Below are 12,341 nucleotides of genomic sequence, written 5' to 3'. Positions count from 1 at the left end.
GGGACACAAATGTGGACGATTATGACGAACTTTTTGGCTCTCATACTCCACAACTTACGGGAGATGACAATGACGCTCTTTCTTCGACTGTCGAAAATGATGATGTTTACGCCGTCATCTGCAATTCTGCCGTTAACAAATCACCAGGACCTGACGGCCTACCCGTTGAATTCTATAAAAGGTTTTGGCCTTTAATAGGAGACAAGTTCACCCACCTAATCAATGAAGTCTTACGGGGAACACCGGTGCCAGCAGAATTTAAACAATGCAAAATTGTACTTCTCCCGAAGAATAAGGGTTGCAAACGTTTAACCAACCTCCGACCGATTTCACTTTTGAACTCCGATTATAAACTTCTAGCTCGAGTACTCCATCACCGCATTATGCCGCTCACCGCTAAAATCATTTGCCCCCAACAGACCTGCGCCTTTAAGAAGACCATCTTACAAACTGCTGCTTTATACCGGGACGTCGTTGCCCTGACTCACGCATGCAATATTAAATGTGGACTGCTTTTTGTCGATTTCCACAAAGCGTTTGATAGGGTCGATCATCCGTATCTGATAGAGACGTTGCGCCGGATGGGGTTTCTCGACACCTCCATAGCCGTCATCCAGAACGTGGCGATGGGAATCACAGCACAACTCTCTGTTAATTGCCAGTTGACGAAGCGCATCGGAATACAACGTGGCGTCCCCCAAGGCAGTCCCTTGTCAATGCTGCTTTTTGTTCTTTCTCTAGAACCCTTTTTACGACAGCTACGATGTCGACTCACCGGAATTACAGTTTCAGGAATGAAAACTGTGGTGGGCGCATACGCGGATGATGTTGGCGTCATCATCAGAAATCAGGCGGATGTGTCACAACTTGAGTTGGCGCTCGCGACCTATTGTTCGGCATCCGGTGCGAGGCAGAACGTTCAAAAAAGTAAATTTTTAAACCTCAAGGGGCTTGCCCAGTTGCGTATTGCGTGGGCGACTAATGTCCATCAACATAAAGCTATTGGAATGGTCCTGACGACATCCATTTTCCGAATGATTTCGATAAATTGGCGCGAGGTTTCACGGACTATCCAGGGGGCACTGATTGCCAATCACTCCCGCTGCCTGGACCAATTTCAAAGGGTTCGTTTATTAAATACTTATATCTTGTCTAAGGCTTACTACACTGCACAAATTTTCCCTCTTCCCGCCATGATAGCGAAGGCCATTATGTCCCGGCTTAGCAAATTTTTTGTGGCGTGGGGAATTATTTCGTGTCTCTGTCAAACCAGCAATTCTGGATCCTTGTAAAGGGGGCCTGGGTTTGACGGACATTAAATGTAAAGCAATGGCATTGTATGTCAACAGAACATTAACTATCATGTCCCACTCCCCGGAATGCCTCACGGCAAAGTTGTACAATATAGTCCGGCCACACAGTATCGATCCACCCGTCAATCTTCAGCACATCAGTTTTAAACTTAAACATGTAAGGGACTTTTATCTTGAACGCAGCTACATCAGCAAAGAACTTTTACGGTCGCCGACAGTCACGGCGAAGGCGATTTTCGCAGAACGGAAACGGCTGCACAGCAACAATGTCATTGAATCCAAGTTCCCTGGTTTCGCATGGGACGTCGTCTGGAAAAATATTAGTAGTACGGTTCTTTCGAGTGATGCACGGACAGCGTGGTACAAAGTTATCAATAATCTCATCTGTACTAATGAACGTCTGTTTGGAATAGGGTTAAGTGACACCAACCTCTGTGGCAAATGTCACCTTGTCGACACTGTGTGTCATCGATATACGTGTGGCGGCCATATTTACAACTGGCAGTGGACCAGAGAGAAACTTGCCCTAATCACCAGGACTTCTGCGCACACTTTCACTCCTCAGCATTTGTACCGCCCCGCTGAACGCTACTTCCCTCAGACGAAAAACAATGCAGTGATGTGGCTCATGGGGAAGTTCACCAGTTACATTTTTAACAACGTTGGAGGCGACAATCGACTTGAATTTTTAATGTACATGGAAACCGAATTTGACAAGGTGCTCAAGTACCCGGCTCATAAGAAGACATTTGGTAATATGCTCCACATTGCTTTCGAAAGAGTGGGAATAGGCTAGTGACCACTGGTTGTCTTTCTTGGTGACACGGGAGGGGTTTGGAGCGCGAAGCAATGGCAGTGCCGCGAAGAGGCCCCACTGCTTTTGCGGCGCATCACTGACCCCGACCTACATCACCAGGCGCCCGAGGGAAAGGCTCCACTACCGACGTTTGCCGCCAGCTTTCTATTTAACAACAATGAAAATGCAATTTAACAAAAAAAAAAAAAAAAAAAAAAAAGTGGCTAGGATACCTGGCTTTCACCCAGGAGGCCAGTGTTCGATTCCCGGTAAAAAAAAAAAAAAAAAAAAAACACAGAGGTCCGTGGATCGAAACCACGCTCTGCTAAAATTATTTCTTTTGCAGACTGTGTCGAGCTCGATAAAAAAAAAAAAAAAAAAGTGGTTAAGGCGTCTGGCTTGAAATCAGATTCCCTCTGGGAGCGTAGGTTAGAGTCCTGCCGACTGCGAAAATTTTCTCGCTCTCAAATGGCGGACGTTCAGCTGCATCCTAGCAGTTGCGTCACTACTAAACACGTGGGTCACCAGCAATGTGCAGTGCTATTTGATCCAGGGCGCAGCGCTACAGTCGCGCCCAGAAAAAAAAAAAAAAAAAAAAAAAAAAAAAAAAAAAAAAAAAAAAAGCGGTCTAAGGCGCTGGTTTTAGGCACCAGTCTCTTCGGAGGCGTGGGTTCGAATCCCACCGTTGCCACTTTTTACGTCTCATTTTTGTGCCGTTGCGGTGTGTTCTCGTGGGGTAGGACGCAGCTCTTGTGACGCGCGTGTTGTGTAGGTAGCGTGGCCGAGCGGTCTAAGGCGCTGGTTTCAGGCACCATTCTCTTCGGAGGCGTGGGTTCCAATCCCACAGCTGCCAAACGTGTAATGTTTCCTGTGTCGAAGGCAGATGCACTCATTGCCCGCAAAGGAAACAGCACAACAAGGCGTGAGCGTCTGCTTGGTGAATTGTCGTAGAACAGTGCGTGGTGCAACGACAGGATTTGTAGGCACCTTTTGCTCTCATCATTGCTGGCGTCCGTCTCCACGAAATGCGTCCGGAGCACGCCGTTCTATAACGCGAGAGAGTGGATTTTTTACAGTTGTCGTCAGTTAACCGTGGGTGACTGCTGCGTTCGCTGGAAAGAGCACTGCCGTCGTTGTCCGGTGTGGTCTAGTGGCTAGGATACCTGGCTCTCACCCAGGAGGCCCGGGTTCGATTCCCGGTACCGGAATGGCGCGTTTTTGTTGCTCCTCTTATGCGACTTGTCTCGACTGACGCTACGCTGACGCGTGCAGAAAGCTACGTTAAGTATGATTCACGGCAACACCCGACGGCGAGAGAGATGAAGCGTCTATCCACTTGTTATCCAGCCACATACCTGTAGTCAAGAGGCTTGGGGGACTGCAAGACATTGCCACGGAGGTGAATGCAGCTAACCACTGTAGTTAGTGTCCTGACAGCGCAGGCACGTTCATTTGCTCGTATACATGTGATGGAGACCGTGTCTGACACTGCTGTGGCGTACACCTTGGCCTAGGCTCTGCTGTGTATCGCCACTTGCATTACAGCCAGCTGCTTTCGCGGGCGCGTCCGTGGCCGTGATCGTCTAGTGGTTAGGACATTGCGTTGTGGCCGCAATAACCCAGGTTCGAATCCTGGTCACGGCAATTTTGAAAGTTTTGCCTTGCTGCCGTTGCAATGACGAGTACTCGAAATGACAGTACTCTCTTGATTTTTTCACTCGTGTTCCGCAGGCCGCAGTTTGCCCTACCACTTCATCCCCAACACGTAATGTCGCCTCCCAGAGCGCAGACGTCCGCTGCTCTCTGTAGTCGAAAAGGGCAGTTGTTTGCAGTGCGATGGGTGAGCAGCCAGTCCCAGCAGAACAGGAAGCTGTGGCGTGCACTGTTTGTACAAATGCTAGGAACACTGTCGCACCAAGCAGCGCATGTAGCGTGGCCGAGCGCTTTAAGGCGCTGGTTTAAGGCACCAGTCTCTCTGTAGGCGCGGTTTCGAATCCTGTAGCTGCCGGGGGTTTTGCTGTGATCGCGTTAACCTGCCGCTTTCTCTTCAAGTGTAACCTCCTTGAGCTCACATATATTTGAAACATGGAGCATTCTAGCTCCGCCTGACAGTTACAGCTACGATACTTTAGTGGTTACGGAAAGCCCAGGTTCGAAACCTGGTTACGGCACGAAAACGTCTCTTGACGCTGTCTCCTTAACTGCGACAGCTACAGACAAGTGGCGTCGCTACCATACGGCGGGCACGGCTTTTTCTTGCTGTGGATGGCCTAAAGAGACGCTTCCAGTGCGAGAGCGGTGGAAATACATGGCACGGCGATTGCCAAGATACTTCCATTTCGAAGTGATCTTTGTAGTACAAAGGAAACGTTTTGCGGCTGCTGCTCCAACGGTAACGTGGCCGAGCGGTCTAAGGCGCTGGTTTTAGGCACCAGTCTCTTCGGAGGCGTGGGTTCGAATCCCACCGTTGCCACTTTTTACGTCTCATTTTTGTGCCGTTGCGGTGTGTTCTCGTGGGGTAGGACGCAGCTCTTGTGACGCGCGTGTTGTGTAGGTAGCGTGGCCGAGCGGTCTAAGGCGCTGGTTTCAGGCACCATTCTCTTCGGAGGCGTGGGTTCCAATCCCACAGCTGCCAAACGTGTAATGTTTCCTGTGTCGAAGGCAGATGCACTCATTGCCCGCAAAGGAAACAGCACAACAAGGCGTGAGCGTCTGCTTGGTGAATTGTCGTAGAACAGTGCGTGGTGCAACGACAGGATTTGTAGGCACCTTTTGCTCTCATCATTGCTGGCGTCCGTCTCCACGAAATGCGTCCGGAGCACGCCGTTCTATAACGCGAGAGAGTGGATTTTTTACAGTTGTCGTCAGTTAACCGTGGGTGACTGCTGCGTTCGCTGGAAAGAGCACTGCCGTCGTTGTCCGGTGTGGTCTAGTGGCTAGGATACCTGGCTCTCACCCAGGAGGCCCGGGTTCGATTCCCGGTACCGGAATGGCGCGTTTTTGTTGCTCCTCTTATGCGACTTGTCTCGACTGACGCTACGCTGACGCGTGCAGAAAGCTACGTTAAGTATGATTCACGGCAACACCCGACGGCGAGAGAGATGAAGCGTCTATCCACTTGTTATCCAGCCACATACCTGTAGTCAAGAGGCTTGGGGGACTGCAAGACATTGCCACGGAGGTGAATGCAGCTAACCACTGTAGTTAGTGTCCTGACAGCGCAGGCACGTTCATTTGCTCGTATACATGTGATGGAGACCGTGTCTCACACTGCTGTGGCGCACACCTTGGCCTAGGCTCTGCTGTGTATCGCCACTTGCATTACAGCCAGCTGCTTTCGCGGGCGCGTCCGTGGCCGTGATCGTCTAGTGGTTAGGACATTGCGTTGTGGCCGCAATAACCCAGGTTCGAATCCTGGTCACGGCAATTTTGAAAGTTTTGCCTTGCTGCCGTTGCAATGACGAGTACTCGAAATGACAGTACTCTCTTGATTTTTTCACTCGTGTTCCGCAGGCCGCAGTTTGCCCTACCACTTCATCCCCAACACGTAATGTCGCCTCCCAGAGCGCAGACGTCCGCTGCTCTCTGTAGTCGAAAAGGGCAGTTGTTTGCAGTGCGATGGGTGAGCAGCCAGTCCCAGCAGAACAGGAAGCTGTGGCGTGCACTGTTTGTACAAATGCTAGGAACACTGTCGCACCAAGCAGCGCATGTAGCGTGGCCGAGCGCTTTAAGGCGCTGGTTTAAGGCACCAGTCTCTCTGTAGGCGCGGTTTCGAATCCTGTAGCTGCCGGGGGTTTTGCTGTGATCGCGTTAACCTGCCGCTTTCTCTTCAAGTGTAACCTCCTTGAGCTCACATATATTTGAAACATGGAGCATTCTAGCTCCGCCTGACAGTTACAGCTACGATACTTTAGTGGTTACGGAAAGCCCAGGTTCGAAACCTGGTTACGGCACGAAAACGTCTCTTGACGCTGTCTCCTTAACTGCGACAGCTACAGACAAGTGGCGTCGCTACCATACGGCGGGCACGGCTTTTTCTTGCTGTGGATGGCCTAAAGAGACGCTTCCAGTGCGAGAGCGGTGGAAATACATGGCACGGCGATTGCCAAGATACTTCCATTTCGAAGTGATCTTTGTAGTACAAAGGAAACGTTTTGCGGCTGCTGCTCCAACGGTAACGTGGCCGAGCGGTCTAAGGCGCTGGTTTTAGGCACCAGTCTCTTCGGAGGCGTGGGTTCGAATCCCACCGTTGCCACTTTTTACGTCTCATTTTTGTGCCGTTGCGGTGTGTTCTCGTGGGGTAGGACGCAGCTCTTGTGACGCGCGTGTTGTGTAGGTAGCGTGGCCGAGCGGTCTAAGGCGCTGGTTTCAGGCACCATTCTCTTCGGAGGCGTGGGTTCCAATCCCACAGCTGCCAAACGTGTAATGTTTCCTGTGTCGAAGGCAGATGCACTCATTGCCCGCAAAGGAAACAGCACAACAAGGCGTGAGCGTCTGCTTGGTGAATTGTCGTAGAACAGTGCGTGGTGCAACGACAGGATTTGTAGGCACCTTTTGCTCTCATCATTGCTGGCGTCCGTCTGCACGAAATGCGTCCGGAGCACGCCGTTCTATAACGCGAGAGAGTGGATTTTTTACAGTTGTCGTCAGTTAACCGTGGGTGACTGCTGCGTTCGCTGGAAAGAGCACTGCCGTCGTTGTCCGGTGTGGTCTAGTGGCTAGGATACCTGGCTCTCACCCAGAAGGCCCGGGTTCGATTCCCGGTACCGGAATGGCGCGTTTTTGTTGCTCCTCTTATGCGACTTGTCTCGACTGACGCTACGCTGACGCGTGCAGAAAGCTACGTTAAGTATGATTCACGGCAACACCCGACGGCGAGAGAGATGAAGCGTCTATCCACTTGTTATCCAGCCACATACCTGTAGTCAAGAGGCTTGGGGGACTGCAAGACATTGCCACGGAGGTGAATGCAGCTAACCACTGTAGTTAGTGTCCTGACAGCGCAGGCACGTTCATTTGCTCGTATACATGTGATGGAGACCGTGTCTCACACTGCTGTGGCGTACACCTTGGCCTGGGCTCTGCTGTGTATCGCCACTTGCATTACAGCCAGCTGCTTTCGCGGGCGCGTCCGTGGCCGTGATCGTCTAGTGGTTAGGACATTGCGTTGTGGCCGCAATAACCCAGGTTCGAATCCTGGTCACGGCAATTTTGAAAGTTTTGCCTTGCTGCCGTTGCAATGACGAGTACTCGAAATGACAGTACTCTCTTGATTTTTTCACTCGTGTTCCGCAGGCCGCAGTTTGCCCTACCACTTCATCCCCAACACGTAATGTCGCCTCCCAGAGCGCAGACGTCCGCTGCTCTCTGTAGTCGAAAAGGGCAGTTGTTTGCAGTGCGATGGGTGAGCAGCCAGTCCCAGCAGAACAGGAAGCTGTGGCGTGCACTGTTTGTACAAATGCTAGGAACACTGTCGCACCAAGCAGCGCATGTAGCGTGGCCGAGCGCTTTAAGGCGCTGGTTTAAGGCACCAGTCTCTCTGTAGGCGCGGTTTCGAATCCTGTAGCTGCCGGGGGTTTTGCTGTGATCGCGTTAACCTGCCGCTTTCTCTTCAAGTGTAACCTCCTTGAGCTCACATATATTTGAAACATGGAGCATTCTAGCTCCGCCTGACAGTTACAGCTACGATACTTTAGTGGTTACGGAAAGCCCAGGTTCGAAACCTGGTTACGGCACGAAAACGTCTCTTGACGCTGTCTCCTTAACTGCGACAGCTACAGACAAGTGGCGTCGCTACCATACGGCGGGCACGGCTTTTTCTTGCTGTGGATGGCCTAAAGAGACGCTTCCAGTGCGAGAGCGGTGGAAATACATGGCACGGCGATTGCCAAGATACTTCCATTTCGAAGTGATCTTTGTAGTACAAAGGAAACGTTTTGCGGCTGCTGCTCCAACGGTAACGTGGCCGAGCGGTCTAAGGCGCTGGTTTTAGGCACCAGTCTCTTCGGAGGCGTGGGTTCGAATCCCACCGTTGCCACTTTTTACGTCTCATTTTTGTGCCGTTGCGGTGTGTTCTCGTGGGGTAGGACGCAGCTCTTGTGACGCGCGTGTTGTGTAGGTAGCGTGGCCGAGCGGTCTAAGGCGCTGGTTTCAGGCACCATTCTCTTCGGAGGCGTGGGTTCCAATCCCACAGCTGCCAAACGTGTAATGTTTCCTGTGTCGAAGGCAGATGCACTCATTGCCCGCAAAGGAAACAGCACAACAAGGCGTGAGCGTCTGCTTGGTGAATTGTCGTAGAACAGTGCGTGGTGCAACGACAGGATTTGTAGGCACCTTTTGCTCTCATCATTGCTGGCGTCCGTCTCCACGAAATGCGTCCGGAGCACGCCGTTCTATAACGCGAGAGAGTGGATTTTTTAGAGTTGTCGTCAGTTAACCGTGGGTGACTGCTGCGTTCGCTGGAAAGAGCACTGCCTTCGTTGTCCGGTGTGGTCTAGTGGGTAGGATACCTGGCTCTCACCCAGGAGGCCCGGGTTCGATTCCCGGTACCGGAATGGCGCGTTTTTGTTGCTCCTCTTATGCGACTTGTCTCGACTGACGCTACGCTGACGCGTGCAGAAAGCTACGTTAAGTATGATTCACGGCAACACCCGACGGCGAGAGAGATGAAGCGTCTATCCACTTGTTATCCAGCCACATACCTGTAGTCAAGAGGCTTGGGGGACTGCAAGACATTGCCACGGAGGTGAATGCAGCTAACCACTGTAGTTAGTGTCCTGACAGCGCAGGCACGTTCATTTGCTCGTATACATGTGATGGAGACCGTGTCTCACACTGCTGTGGCGTACACCTTGGCCTAGGCTCTGCTGTGTATCGCCACTTGCATTACAGCCAGCTGCTTTCGCGGGCGCGTCCGTGGCCGTGATCGTCTAGTGGTTAGGACATTGCGTTGTGGCCGCAATAACCCAGGTTCGAATCCTGGTCACGGCAATTTTGAAAGTTTTGCCTTGCTGCCGTTGCAATGACGAGTACTCGAAATGACAGTACTCTCTTGATTTTTTCACTCGTGTTCCGCAGGCCGCAGTTTGCCCTACCACTTCATCCCCAACACGTAATGTCGCCTCCCAGAGCGCAGACGTCCGCTGCTCTCTGTAGTCGAAAAGGGCAGTTGTTTGCAGTGCGATGGGTGAGCAGCCAGTCCCAGCAGAACAGGAAGCTGTGGCGTGCACTGTTTGTACAAATGCTAGGAACACTGTCGCACCAAGCAGCGCATGTAGCGTGGCCGAGCGCTTTAAGGCGCTGGTTTAAGGCACCAGTCTCTCTGTAGGCGCGGTTTCGAATCCTGTAGCTGCCGGGGGTTTTGCTGTGATCGCGTTAACCTGCCGCTTTCTCTTCAAGTGTAACCTCCTTGAGCTCACATATATTTGAAACATGGAGCATTCTAGCTCCGCCTGACAGTTACAGCTACGATACTTTAGTGGTTACGGAAAGCCCAGGTTCGAAACCTGGTTACGGCACGAAAACGTCTCTTGACGCTGTCTCCTTAACTGCGACAGCTACAGACAAGTGGCGTCGCTACCATACGGCGGGCACGGCTTTTTCTTGCTGTGGATGGCCTAAAGAGACGCTTCCAGTGCGAGAGCGGTGGAAATACATGGCACGGCGATTGCCAAGATACTTCCATTTCGAAGTGATCTTTGCAGTACAAAGGAAACGTTTTGCGGCTGCTGCTCCAACGGTAACGTGGCCGAGCGGTCTAAGGCGCTGGTTTTAGGCACCAGTCTCTTCGGAGGCGTGGGTTCGAATCCCACCGTTGCCACTTTTTACGTCTCATTTTTGTGCCGTTGCGGTGTGTTCTCGTGGGGTAGGACGCAGCTCTTGTGACGCGCGTGTTGTGTAGGTAGCGTGGCCGAGCGGTCTAAGGCGCTGGTTTCAGGCACCATTCTCTTCGGAGGCGTGGGTTCCAATCCCACAGCTGCCAAACGTGTAATGTTTCCTGTGTCGAAGGCAGATGCACTCATTGCCCGCAAAGGAAACAGCACAACAAGGCGTGAGCGTCTGCTTGGTGAATTGTCGTAGAACAGTGCGTGGTGCAACGACAGGATTTGTAGGCACCTTTTGCTCTCATCATTGCTGGCGTCCGTCTCCACGAAATGCGTCCGGAGCACGCCGTTCTATAACGCGAGAGAGTGGATTTTTTACAGTTGTCGTCAGTTAACCGTGGGTGACTGCTGCGTTCGCTGGAAAGAGCACTGCCGTCGTTGTCCGGTGTGGTCTAGTGGCTAGGATACCTGGCTCTCACCCAGGAGGCCCGGGTTCGATTCCCGGTACCGGAATGGCGCGTTTTTGTTGCTCCTCTTATGCGACTTGTCTCGACTGACGCTACGCTGACGCGTGCAGAAAGCTACGTTAAGTATGATTCACGGCAACACCCGACGGCGAGAGAGATGAAGCGTCTATCCACTTGTTATCCAGCCACATACCTGTAGTCAAGAGGCTTGGGGGACTGCAAGACATTGCCACGGAGGTGAATGCAGCTAACCACTGTAGTTAGTGTCCTGACAGCGCAGGCACGTTCATTTGCTCGTATACATGTGATGGAGACCGTGTCTCACACTGCTGTGGCGTACACCTTGGCCTAGGCTCTGCTGTGTATCGCCACTTGCATTACAGCCAGCTGCTTTCGCGGGCGCGTCCGTGGCCGTGATCGTCTAGTGGTTAGGACATTGCGTTGTGGCCGCAATAACCCAGGTTCGAATCCTGGTCACGGCAATTTTGAAAGTTTTGCCTTGCTGCCGTTGCAATGACGAGTACTCGAAATGACAGTACTCTCTTGATTTTTTCACTCGTGTTCCGCAGGCCGCAGTTTGCCCTACCACTTCATCCCCAACACGTAATGTCGCCTCCCAGAGCGCAGACGTCCGCTGCTCTCTGTAGTCGAAAAGGGCAGTTGTTTGCAGTGCGATGGGTGAGCAGCCAGTCCCAGCAGAACAGGAAGCTGTGGCGTGCACTGTTTGTACAAATGCTAGGAACACTGTCGCACCAAGCAGCGCATGTAGCGTGGCCGAGCGCTTTAAGGCGCTGGTTTAAGGCACCAGTCTCTCTGTAGGCGCGGTTTCGAATCCTGTAGCTGCCGGGGGTTTTGCTGTGATCGCGTTAACCTGCCGCTTTCTCTTCAAGTGTAACCTCCTTGAGCTCACATATATTTGAAACATGGAGCATTCTAGCTCCGCCTGACAGTTACAGCTACGATACTTTAGTGGTTACGGAAAGCCCAGGTTCGAAACCTGGTTACGGCACGAAAACGTCTCTTGACGCTGTCTCCTTAACTGCGACAGCTACAGACAAGTGGCGTCGCTACCATACGGCGGGCACGGCTTTTTCTTGCTGTGGATGGCCTAAAGAGACGCTTCCAGTGCGAGAGCGGTGGAAATACATGGCACGGCGATTGCCAAGATACTTCCATTTCGAAGTGATCTTTGTAGTACAAAGGAAACGTTTTGCGGCTGCTGCTCCAACGGTAACGTGGCCGAGCGGTCTAAGGCGCTGGTTTTAGGCACCAGTCTCTTCGGAGGCCTGGGTTCGAATCCCACAGTTGCCACTTTTTACGTCTCATTTTTGTGCCGTTGCGGTGTGTTCTCGTGGGGTAGGACGCAGCTCTTGTGACGCGCGTGTTGTGTAGGTAGCGTGGCCGAGCGGTCTAAGGCGCTGGTTTCAGGCACCATTCTCTTCGGAGGCGTGGGTTCCAATCCCACAGCTGCCAAACGTGTAATGTTTCCTGTGTCGAAGGCAGATGCACTCATTGCCCGCAAAGGAAACAGCACAACAAGGCGTGAGCGTCTGCTTGGTGAATTGTCGTAGAACAGTGCGTGGTGCAACGACAGGATTTGTAGGCACCTTTTGCTCTCATCATTGCTGGCGTCCGTCTCCACGAAATGCGTCCGGAGCACGCCGTTCTATAACGCGAGAGAGTGGATTTTTTACAGTTGTCGTCAGTTAACCGTGGGTGACTGCTGCGTTCGCTGGAAAGAGCACTGCCGTCGTTGTCCGGTGTGGTCTAGTGGCTAGGATACCTGGCTCTCACCCAGGAGGCCCGGGTTCGATTCCCGGTACCGGAATGGCGCGTTTTTTTGCTCCTCTTATGCGACTTGTCTCGACTGACGCTACGCTGACGCGTGCAGAAAGCTACGTTAAGTATGATTCACGGCAACACCCGACGGCGAGAGAGATGA

At 52.2% G+C, this 12,341-nt stretch overlaps 16 non-coding genes across 16 annotated transcripts; all 16 read left to right on the top strand.

Annotated features, from left to right (window-relative positions):
* The first annotated feature begins 3,245 nt into the window (after positions 1-3,245).
* Trnae-cuc (transfer RNA glutamic acid (anticodon CUC)) lies at positions 3,246-3,317 on the top strand. The gene has a single exon. It is a non-coding gene; the product is annotated as a tRNA-Glu (tRNA).
* A 364-nt stretch (positions 3,318-3,681) lies between these two features.
* Trnah-gug (transfer RNA histidin (anticodon GUG)) lies at positions 3,682-3,753 on the top strand. Its single transcript has one exon. It is a non-coding gene; the product is annotated as a tRNA-His (tRNA).
* A 747-nt stretch (positions 3,754-4,500) lies between these two features.
* On the top strand, positions 4,501-4,582 carry Trnal-uag (transfer RNA leucine (anticodon UAG)). The gene has a single exon. It is a non-coding gene; the product is annotated as a tRNA-Leu (tRNA).
* A 445-nt stretch (positions 4,583-5,027) lies between these two features.
* On the top strand, positions 5,028-5,099 carry Trnae-cuc (transfer RNA glutamic acid (anticodon CUC)). Its single transcript has one exon. It is a non-coding gene; the product is annotated as a tRNA-Glu (tRNA).
* A 364-nt stretch (positions 5,100-5,463) lies between these two features.
* Positions 5,464-5,535, top strand: Trnah-gug (transfer RNA histidin (anticodon GUG)). The gene has a single exon. It is a non-coding gene; the product is annotated as a tRNA-His (tRNA).
* Positions 5,536-6,282: 747 nt separating this feature from the next.
* On the top strand, positions 6,283-6,364 carry Trnal-uag (transfer RNA leucine (anticodon UAG)). Its single transcript has one exon. It is a non-coding gene; the product is annotated as a tRNA-Leu (tRNA).
* Positions 6,365-6,809: 445 nt separating this feature from the next.
* Trnae-cuc (transfer RNA glutamic acid (anticodon CUC)) lies at positions 6,810-6,881 on the top strand. Its single transcript has one exon. It is a non-coding gene; the product is annotated as a tRNA-Glu (tRNA).
* Positions 6,882-7,245: 364 nt separating this feature from the next.
* Positions 7,246-7,317, top strand: Trnah-gug (transfer RNA histidin (anticodon GUG)). Its single transcript has one exon. It is a non-coding gene; the product is annotated as a tRNA-His (tRNA).
* A 747-nt stretch (positions 7,318-8,064) lies between these two features.
* Positions 8,065-8,146, top strand: Trnal-uag (transfer RNA leucine (anticodon UAG)). Its single transcript has one exon. It is a non-coding gene; the product is annotated as a tRNA-Leu (tRNA).
* Positions 8,147-8,591: 445 nt separating this feature from the next.
* Positions 8,592-8,663, top strand: Trnae-cuc (transfer RNA glutamic acid (anticodon CUC)). The gene has a single exon. It is a non-coding gene; the product is annotated as a tRNA-Glu (tRNA).
* A 364-nt stretch (positions 8,664-9,027) lies between these two features.
* On the top strand, positions 9,028-9,099 carry Trnah-gug (transfer RNA histidin (anticodon GUG)). Its single transcript has one exon. It is a non-coding gene; the product is annotated as a tRNA-His (tRNA).
* Positions 9,100-9,846: 747 nt separating this feature from the next.
* On the top strand, positions 9,847-9,928 carry Trnal-uag (transfer RNA leucine (anticodon UAG)). The gene has a single exon. It is a non-coding gene; the product is annotated as a tRNA-Leu (tRNA).
* Positions 9,929-10,373: 445 nt separating this feature from the next.
* Trnae-cuc (transfer RNA glutamic acid (anticodon CUC)) lies at positions 10,374-10,445 on the top strand. The gene has a single exon. It is a non-coding gene; the product is annotated as a tRNA-Glu (tRNA).
* Positions 10,446-10,809: 364 nt separating this feature from the next.
* On the top strand, positions 10,810-10,881 carry Trnah-gug (transfer RNA histidin (anticodon GUG)). Its single transcript has one exon. It is a non-coding gene; the product is annotated as a tRNA-His (tRNA).
* A 747-nt stretch (positions 10,882-11,628) lies between these two features.
* Positions 11,629-11,710, top strand: Trnal-uag (transfer RNA leucine (anticodon UAG)). Its single transcript has one exon. It is a non-coding gene; the product is annotated as a tRNA-Leu (tRNA).
* Positions 11,711-12,155: 445 nt separating this feature from the next.
* Trnae-cuc (transfer RNA glutamic acid (anticodon CUC)) lies at positions 12,156-12,227 on the top strand. The gene has a single exon. It is a non-coding gene; the product is annotated as a tRNA-Glu (tRNA).
* Positions 12,228-12,341: the final 114 nt, after the last annotated feature.

The sequence above is a fragment of the Schistocerca serialis genome, chromosome 1, assembly GCF_023864345.2.
Source record: "Schistocerca serialis cubense isolate TAMUIC-IGC-003099 chromosome 1, iqSchSeri2.2, whole genome shotgun sequence".
Lineage (NCBI taxonomy): Eukaryota > Metazoa > Arthropoda > Insecta > Orthoptera > Acrididae > Schistocerca > Schistocerca serialis.
Note: the sequence above shows the minus strand (reverse complement) of the source record. Positions and strands in the feature narration are given on the sequence as shown.